We start from the raw sequence: 8,265 nt of genomic DNA, 5'->3' as shown, positions 1-8,265 counted from the left end.
TGTAAATATATAACTGCCTTTGAAAATGTATAAATATTTTATTATTTCTTTTTATCACAAATATATATATTGCAAATAAACACACCTACTCTAGCAACAAAACGTGCTACCTTACCAATCGAACGTCGGTCGATGCCATTGATCGACGTCGATTAATTGTGATACTTTAACTCATCGATAGATACTGGGCGTCTAACCGTCAAATAAACATCGATCGACGATGGAACGATGTGGTTCTTTATTAGTATTGCTAAAAACGTTGATTTTGTTCTATTTTATTATATATTGATTATTTGAATATATACTACATATCGTATCCAAAAATCGAACTGCTATCGGTATTTCAAGTTCTAATCTATACCAAAAGTTTCAAAGTGTTTGCGTTAATGGAAAATTTATATGGCGAAACTTTATTTCACAAGCCATCAGTCACGGACGGCTGCACGTTTCGTAATATGTTATCAATTTTCGCTAACGCATACACAAATATCTTACGTTTGACACTACCTCTAGAAGTAAAGTAAAGTAAACAGCCTTTACATATTGCACGGCTGGACAAAGACCTTTTTCCTGTCAAGTTGTCAAATGATTCGTTTTCCACTGCGGGTTGTTACATATACGAGTATTACAGTACATAATTTTATCTAACATCCATTCAGCGACAAATTTTGGGGTGGACTGCTACTTAAGCATGGTAATATATTTCATAATATTATACATCTAAGGCTCAAAATGAAGACTATATTTACTCAAAAATGCTCGTTGCATTATACAAATAAAAAGCTTCAAGCAAACTTCGAATCAATACTGTAATTAAAATAACACCTTGAGCGCAACACGGAAGGTTTTCCAAGTTTTGTAACGATTTACAAATAAATTAGCAAACCATTACTCTGGGTAACAGATGTATCAAAATCTTGAGTATAACAAGTAAAACCTAACAATGAAAACGTGTATAATCAATGATTGATGCATCTTTTAACTAGTTTAAAAAATATGTACGAAAACTTAGTTACTTAGATACGTGAATAATACTAAGTTCACTCTCAATGCACGACGGCAGACATTCTGTAGCATCAGCGACATCTTCATTGCCCAGTTTTGTTTTCATAGCTGTTGATATAATAATAAAAACATATAACTTAACTTTTTAACTTATTTCATTATTGTTTCTTACCTAATAAACATGTAATCTTACCCTCATATGTAACTAAGCAATTCAGACCTGTGTAATTGCAGTAAATATTTTTGTCTGAAAAAAATTAAGAATAGATAAATTTTTCTTTCAGATTTTTCTTAATTTACTAAACTAACTTCAAGATATTTATAACGTATTAAATTTGTTATTCAAATTATGAGATGGACTTGGTAAAGAAGCTATTTAAACTCTCTAAATGACTTATGTGCTTTTTATAAACATAAATGATTAATTATTATAATAAGGTGAAACTAAAGACAGATGGAGGTATTACTATTAATGTTAACTACTCACATGATAAATCTCGGACAGGATGTACACATCCGCAATGCTCAAAAGCTTTAGCAGTACTTTTAGCTAAACGGCACGCTCCATAAGAATACAACTGAAAACATTTTTTAGCAACTGTACCAAGCTAAGTTGATTTAAAGATAGAACGAGTAGACTTTAACGGTATCAAAGATTCAAATCTGGAAACAGCGACAGGTTTTTCATTTGTTATATCTCTGAAATCTTGGAATTCACCTCTCGCATGACATGTATCGTGAAACGTTTTTGTATTTCCACCAACCCGCAAAGAAGCATGATTATGATTTATTTTTACCAACCAATCATATGATAGAAATTTCATTATAATTGAAGTAGTTAAAATAACTGTCCTATCAAGAGGTAACATTTAGTACTTAAGCATCTTTCTCTAGTCAAAAGGAAATAAACTGGTATGGCTTGTTACTCATCATTATTGATATTTAATCTTATATAAACTCCAATCATCTTATATTTGTTGGCCCGCTACCAGCAATTTTACTAACATTTACCTGATAAGTATGTAGTGCTTCTTTAGGTATTTCGTAGTTGTATCGACATTTTCTTATAGCAATATCTTCATATTGCAAAACATTTTCGTTATCCACTTCTATAATCGAAAAAGCTAAATCTATAAAATTTTCTCTATTCGTTTTGACATCTAATTTAAACTTTTTGTCCAAAACATTCGTTGACAGTTCTTCTGAACTATGTATTGTGACCTGAATTATAAAAAACAATTGAATTACAAGCAATAAGAGATACGCACGCTCTTCTCATACTTAAGAAAAAAAAACTTTAACCATTTACTAAGGGCAATTGAAAGCCACTAGTGTTTTTAATCAATGAGTACTTAAGTTTTCAGTTATTTTATTGTATTTGCAAAAACTTACTTGTGCATCAGACAAAATATGAAATGTTAGAACCCCTGGGCCGGTACTTCTATTGACAACGAATTGAGAATCATCTATGTATCTAAAATTAACCTCACATAAGTACTGGAATTACCTGATAAATATAATATTTACAATATTAAGCCAAATTAAACCCATATGTGATCTTATCTGTACAAACGATGATATCAGTTGATTATCTTGAAGTTAGCTGCAAGTGAAGCTTGATCTATATTTACCAATTGTAGATCAAACACGAGTGATCTGCTAACACCTTTGTTATAACATTGTGTATACATGAATTATTGTTGAGAACGTTACTGACTACTATAACATGTGCATAATTTAAGTGAAATAAAGAAAAGGTTATGGTGTGCAACGAAGAAGTAATTCAACTAGAAATAAATGAGTGATAATAATAATGTACTCTGTTAACTAGAATATTTTTCAATTTGTGTTGTAAAGGTCTTACTTGCTTTGTAAGCTATTAAATGAAAAACACGATCCGTATTCAGAGTCCACCATATGGAAATTCTCACAGCAGGAGAATTTCTTGCCATTGAAATTACAGTCTACTATCATTTCATTGCACCGTTTGTGTATCTAAAATAAACGTCAACTGATAATTTGCTCAATGGTAAGATATTTTATAGTATTATTTAAATTAAATCAATTACATTCTGGTAAATAAAATTATACGTACATTTTTTTAAGCTGGCACTAGTTTATGTTTATTTAATAAATAAGAAAAGCAGTTATTTCTTACATTTTCAATTATATTTCTCCAAGGAACATCGCAAGGTACTGCTGTACCGCAAGGCAGACATAGAGACCGACTACAAATACCTCGTCCAAATAGTAAGTCTGCTACGTATCTCTTGTAGTCATAGTTTAGTGGCTCCACCAAACCTGCTATTGTTTCATTCAATTAATTATAATATGCTCACCATGAAGATATATTAGAATCTTTAAAGTATCCAATCCCAAGATATCGGTTTATATTCGGCCTACCAAGAACTAGAAAGTTTAGTTGATTTTAGTTTTCGCTTATTATTGCAGTTTTTATTTTCTACATTAATGAGTAATACCATTTTCGTTATGACCTTACTTTCTTTATTATCTGTGATAGAATTTCTGTCGTTAACTTTTGTTCTAGTTGAAAGTTCCTCAATAATATTATTTGAAATCTAGAATACAGTCCTCTAAAAGTTTCCTAAGTACGTACCATAGTTTTCAGATAACTTCTTTAATACACTCTTAGGGGAATACGTTTCACAAATGGTCACAGCTGGAAAAGTTGTATTCCAGTATAAGTATCGAGTGTCTGGGGTGAAGCTAACTGCATTACCCCGCTGTACCACTGGCATCAGGAGTAGATACAGACAGCCAATAAATATCAAGAGAATCAAAAGCCATACTGTCCTAAAATGAAAATTATACAGACAAATTAGTTTTTATTTATATAATTAGTATATAGTCTTCTTTTCAAATTTGAAGCTTGGCAAAGCAGAGAAAAAATACGCAAGATTAGGTGACCTTGACCCCAGTAGATTTATACAATCACAAAATTCTATCAGAATGATTATTCTAAAATTCCCATATTCTGAAAAACTTAAACTGTGATGCTGATTGGTAAAGAACATACCCGTAATAACAATTTGGTTTATAACATAACAGAAAATAACTTTAAATATCGCAATAATTTGAATTAATAATTTATTGGACTTAATAAAAATGCAATTGAAAACAAAACTACCGAGTAAAATGTAATTAGGAACTAAACTATCAAAGAACATGCTATCAAATAAAATGATAATAAATTTTTATCATGTTCATCTCGCTAATTAATTATAATATTAATATTATGTGCCTTGTGGAAAACACAGCATCGCATTATGAAGAAGCAGTGTTAACTCACCTTTATATTTTTACTTACGCCTGTGTGTTTTAAGCTGAATCACATTAACCCTTTGCCTTATTTGTATGCTCTGTCACCGCAAGGCGGGAACCGGCCTGTCAAAGTCATTGCGTGTGTTACTCGCCGCCTAGTTGTTTGTGTTTTTTAATTTTAATAGTTTTTAATTGAAATTAAAATGAATGAAAACGAGAGTTTCGTTCCAAATGATAAGGAAAATAATCCGAATGTAATAGTTTCGAACGAAGACGGTTCGGACTCGGATTCGTCGTCAGGGTCTTCAGTAACGGAGAGTGAGAGACCGTCTTTTAAAAGGAGAGTTTCAAAAGAAGACCCACGCTTAGAAGCTCTCATTAATCAGGTAGGATTTTTATCGAATATTTATATGCAAAGTCTCGGCGGCTCGCAAAATAACCATCCTATTAGTTCACAGAGTATAGGTAATCAGATTGCAAATGAATCATTTTTAGTTCTTCCACAAGAAAAAGAGACAGTTCTTAATTTAGGCCAGGTAGCAATTGATATAGATGCAACTAAATTAATAAAACCAGCGCTTCCGGAAAGGGTTGACAAGATAAAGTTACTTCAAAATTTTGGCTTACCTACCTGGCGTAATGTGAGATACTGTAAAACATTACAATCATTTGCTGCCACACCCGGCTTTACTGACTTAATAATAAATGATGAATTGTGCCACCTCAGTAAAACAAAAGATTATTTAGCGGGCACTGAGAATGTTATGGCTGCATTGTCAAATGCAATATTTGAAAGCAATGAGTTGCTTCGGACTGGTTTGCAGTCTGTAGTTGATTGGGCTTTTAAATCTCCGGAAGAATTAAAAGCATCAACTCTTGTAGAAAAGATTACCTCAGCGGTTGGTAAAGGAACACCATTTTTTAAAAATTCTGAGGACATATTACAAGTTGTATGTGGTAAGCGGGCTGAGTGTATAGAGACTAGAAGGGAAAGGTTGATTAAGGAAATTCCTAACAAATGCATACAGTTGGCACTTAGAAATATTCCTCCTTCAGAAACATCCTTATTTGATCAGATTAAATTAAATACCTTAATTCAAAATTTTGGTGGGCCACAGCATTGGTTAAGTTCTCTTGTCTTAACAGACAAAAATTCAGTGACTCCCTTTAAAAGGAAGGCTTCTTACTCAGCCTCAAACTCATTCCCCAGCACAGCCCCAAAGAAACCCAAATATGAGGCTCCTCGGAGGAACTTTAATTTTCAGGGTAATGACTTCAAGGCCAGAGGCAAAGGTAAGGGGAGAGGTAAAAAATCTTCCTTTCGTGCCTTTGATCAGTCAAGACAGTGACGCCAAACTGGGGTTCAAAGGGGGCCAATTAAAGAATTTCAGGAAAAGGTGGGAGAAGCTCGGAGCAACTCCCTTTATCCTGAAGGTTATATCAGGGTCTCGGATACCCTTTGTTCAAAGACCTCCTTTAGTGTACCCTTCACCAGCAGTAGCAAAGAATTATGCTACAAAGCCATCTGTGCAGATGACTTTACAGATCGAAGAGTTGAAGAGCTTGGGAATATTGGAAAAACCAGTTTCTTTGACTCCCGGTTTCTTCTCCCGGGTATTTCTAGTAAAGAAGAGCGATGGTGGCTTCAGACCCATTTTCGACCTTCGCGAGCTGAACAGATTTGTGAAAACCAAACATTTCCAACTTATCAGCCACGTAACAGTACCCGAGTTCCTTCAACCAGGCGACTGGTTGATAAAAGCAGACATATCTCAAGCTTACTTTCATCTGCCTATAACTGCCTCCCACAGACCATTTCTGCGCCTCTTTTACAAACAAGAAATGCTCCAGATGACCTCACTGCCTTTCGGCCTATCATCAGCTCCAAGGCTTTTTTCAGCAGTCACTTGCTGGGTCGCGGAGACTCTACGCAAGAGAGGGATGCGGATTCTGGTGTACCTCGACGATTTTCTCCTGGTACACCAGAATCCCTCCAAATTGGCATCACAGGCCGCGGAGGCTGTGGACCTTTTGGAGTCCCTAGGATGGAAAGTCAATTACTCGAAGTCAGCTCTGACTCCTGTGAGGTCACTAGACTTTCTGGGCATCAATTGGGATACAGAACAAAATATCATGTCACTTCCAATCAAGAAAAAGATGTCAATTTCTACTGCCTTAACAAGTATGTTAACCAAGAAGACTTGCAATCTTCGGGAGCTACAGCGCCTCTTAGGGCAGTTGAATTTCGCATGTTTCGTGATACCGAGAGGCCGACTTCATTGTCGGCACCTGCAGATTTTTTTACGTCAATTTCCTCGCAATCTGCCAAAAGTAAAATTGGACATCCCGCGGAGGGTGATGAGAAATTTACATTGGTGGCTCGGAGCCGTAGACCTAACAACTCCTATTCATTCGGTAGGAGTATCCCATTTTCTGACCACCGACGCTTCAGACATCGGTTGGGGTGCAGTACTGGACAAGACGACAATGTCGGGCTCTTGGACAACTCAGCAGAAACTATGGCATTGCAACAAAAAAGAGATGTTCGCAGTATTGTCTGCAGTAAGAGGCCACGCGAAGAGTCTCAGGAACTCACACGTGTTGCTACAGACAGACAACAAAACAATTATTGCGTACATTCGCAAGGAAGGAGGCACTCACTCGATAGGCTTGCTGTCTCTGACGTTTCAACTCTTGACCCTTCTAGACAAATGGAACATAATTCTATCTGCACAGTATCTCCCAGGCAGATACAACGCCATAGCAGACAGACTGTCAAGGAGACGCCCAATACCCGAGTGGCATCTACTGCCTCTAGCTACCCGGGAGATCTTCAGGCGTTGGGGAAAACCAGACGTAGACATTTTTGCGTCCAGAAGGTCGGCAATAGTACCAGACTACGTAACTCTCGATTCACGAGACTGTTTCGCCATATTCGTAGACGCTTTTTCAAGAGACTGGAATTATCGGTTGGGGTGGATATTTCCTCCACCAAATCTAATACCAAGGGTACTATGTCATCTCAACAGGGCGAGAGGCACCTACCTACTGGTGGCTCCGGATTGGAATCAACCCTTTTGGAAAGCAGATCTCCAGGCTCGAGCCCTGGACCAACCCATGATTGTACCCAACTTGCACAGAGCGCTAGTGGACCTGACAACAGGGCGTCCACCTCCACAGATAGACCAGTTAACTCTGAAGGTTTGGAAAATTGGGGGTGGGCGGACAAGATAGCCACATGGTCGCAGGCTGAAAAAGACCTTCTCAAAAAGAGTTGGCGTCGTTCGACTCTTGACACATATGAACCAGCCATTAAGAGATGGATAACTTGGTGTAGCGCTAGAAGCTCAGACCCGAAATCGCCCAGACCAGAAGAGGTAGCTCAATTTCTTGCTGACACCTTTCTAAAAGAAGGTTTAGCTTATGGCACGATGCTGGTTCATAAATCAGCAGTGGCAACATTTTGTGGACAAAATAGTGTAATATCTTCTAACTTTATGGTGAAACAAGTGTTGAAGGCCATCAACAATTCTAAACCACCATCATTTAAACCACCAATTTGGGATGCCAGACAAGTGATAGAGTGGCTAAAAAATAACCCCAACAATAGTTCATTATTTGAAATTGCAAGAAGAACTGCAACAATCTTACTCCTAACGTCAGGGCGTAGGATACACGACCTAACTTTATTAAGAATATCAAAACAACATTTTACTGATGATGGACAAGATATTTGTTTTTGGCCAGTATTCGGAGCTAAAACTGATAGTGGATCTAGACGCCAATCTGGTTGGAGACTTCTACCTAATCAAGAAATTAATTTATGTCCAGTTCGTTGGATTCGTCTTTTGATTCAAGCATCTGAAAGTAGGCGGACAGAAGATATAAAGCATCTGTTCATAACAATAAGAGGTATACCAAAGCCAGCTTCTAAGACTTTAATAGGAGGATGGGTGCGGTCTGTACTGAAGGATGCAG

Source organism: Vanessa atalanta, chromosome 2, assembly GCF_905147765.1.
Source record: "Vanessa atalanta chromosome 2, ilVanAtal1.2, whole genome shotgun sequence".
Taxonomy (NCBI): Eukaryota; Metazoa; Arthropoda; class Insecta; order Lepidoptera; family Nymphalidae; genus Vanessa; species Vanessa atalanta.
Note: the sequence above shows the minus strand (reverse complement) of the source record.